Source organism: Triticum dicoccoides, chromosome 4A (assembly GCF_002162155.2).
Source record: "Triticum dicoccoides isolate Atlit2015 ecotype Zavitan chromosome 4A, WEW_v2.0, whole genome shotgun sequence".
NCBI classification, from domain to species: Eukaryota; Viridiplantae; Streptophyta; class Magnoliopsida; order Poales; family Poaceae; genus Triticum; species Triticum dicoccoides.
This window is the reverse complement of record NC_041386.1, coordinates 618,346,757-618,348,238: the sequence shown is the minus strand read 5'-3', so window position 1 is coordinate 618,348,238 and position 1,482 is coordinate 618,346,757.

Below are 1,482 nucleotides of genomic sequence, written 5' to 3'. Positions count from 1 at the left end.
TATATATATATATATATACGGCTGCGCTATTCTGAGCCTGCGCGCATTTTGACTTAAGGTACGCTCCGGCCGCTCCTAATTAGGCGCGGGACCTGCGCGACCGGGCGCGGAGAAGCCATGTTGTTTGAGGGTAACGGTATGTGGTAAAAAAAGTAACACATTTAATTCTATTACCATCTCTCTGTCCCGTACGTCCTGATCTTTGGCTGCCACGTGCCTTACTTCCATCTCGTATCCTTTTTGTTAACGACAGTAAACGTGCTAGCGTATGTGGTAATGGAAGGCTATGCTTTTACCAAGTTATAGCCCCACGGTATGCCCCATGGCTCCACCACTAATGATGGTAAAAAAAGGAACATATATGGTAATGAAATAATTGTATTATTACTGCCGTGAAGCACTACTTGCTATGTGGTAATTGCATTACCATATATGAACCCCACGGCTCTTACCACTAACCATGGTAAAGGTATGAACATATATGGTAATGGAATAATCGTATTACCTCTGCCAAGAACTAGTGCTTGCTATGTGGTAAGTGCATTACCATATATGTATATGGGTTAGTAAAGAGATCTGCTTCGGTTACTATAGAAAAGGAAATATTTTATTGTTAGTTTAAGAAGGCATATGACAACGCCGTACAAATCTGTATTACTATCGATATTGCTACTACTTTACGATCAAAATATAGTAAGCTCAGAAGGGCATACGAGGCGTTCTGTGCGCAGGATCCACTGGTAAAATCCATCAACTAATTACGACTGAATTTATAATTGCATGAGGCGGAGGGGTGGGGACTAAAATATCGGGCTGATTAGCGTGCGCACTGCGGGAGTTGAGCCGATCAGACGCGCCTTGCTGGCCGGAGCGCACGCTTAGTTATAATATATATATATCAGGATCTTTCCAACACGAGGTGCTTGCCAAAGGATAAAATAAAAAAGGGAAAGGTGAAGATCACCTTGACTCTTGCATAAAAGTAAAAGATAGGCCCTTCACAGAGGGAATCAGGGATTTGCAGAGGTGCCAGAGCTCAATTTTGAAATAGAGATAAATAATTTTGAGAGGTATGATCTCATTGTCAACATAACAACCAAGAGTTCCCAATATCTTCCATACTACATACATTATAGGCGGTTCCCAAACAGAATGGTAAAATTTTTTACTCCCCCTCCACCAACAATCATCAATCCATGGCTTGCCCGAAACAACGGGTGCCTCCAACTAACATCAAACCTGGGGGAGTTTTGTTTGCAATTATTTTTTATTTGATTTTGATCTTTTGATCATGGGACTGGGCATCCCGGTTACCAGCCATTTTACTCATGAATGATGAGCGGAGTCCACTCATCTTGAGAATAACCCACATAGCATGGAAGATACTAACAGCCCCTAGTCGCTACATGAGCGATTCGGGCATACAAAACAGATTATTGTTTGAAGGTTTAGAGTTTGGCACATGCAAATTTACTTGGAACG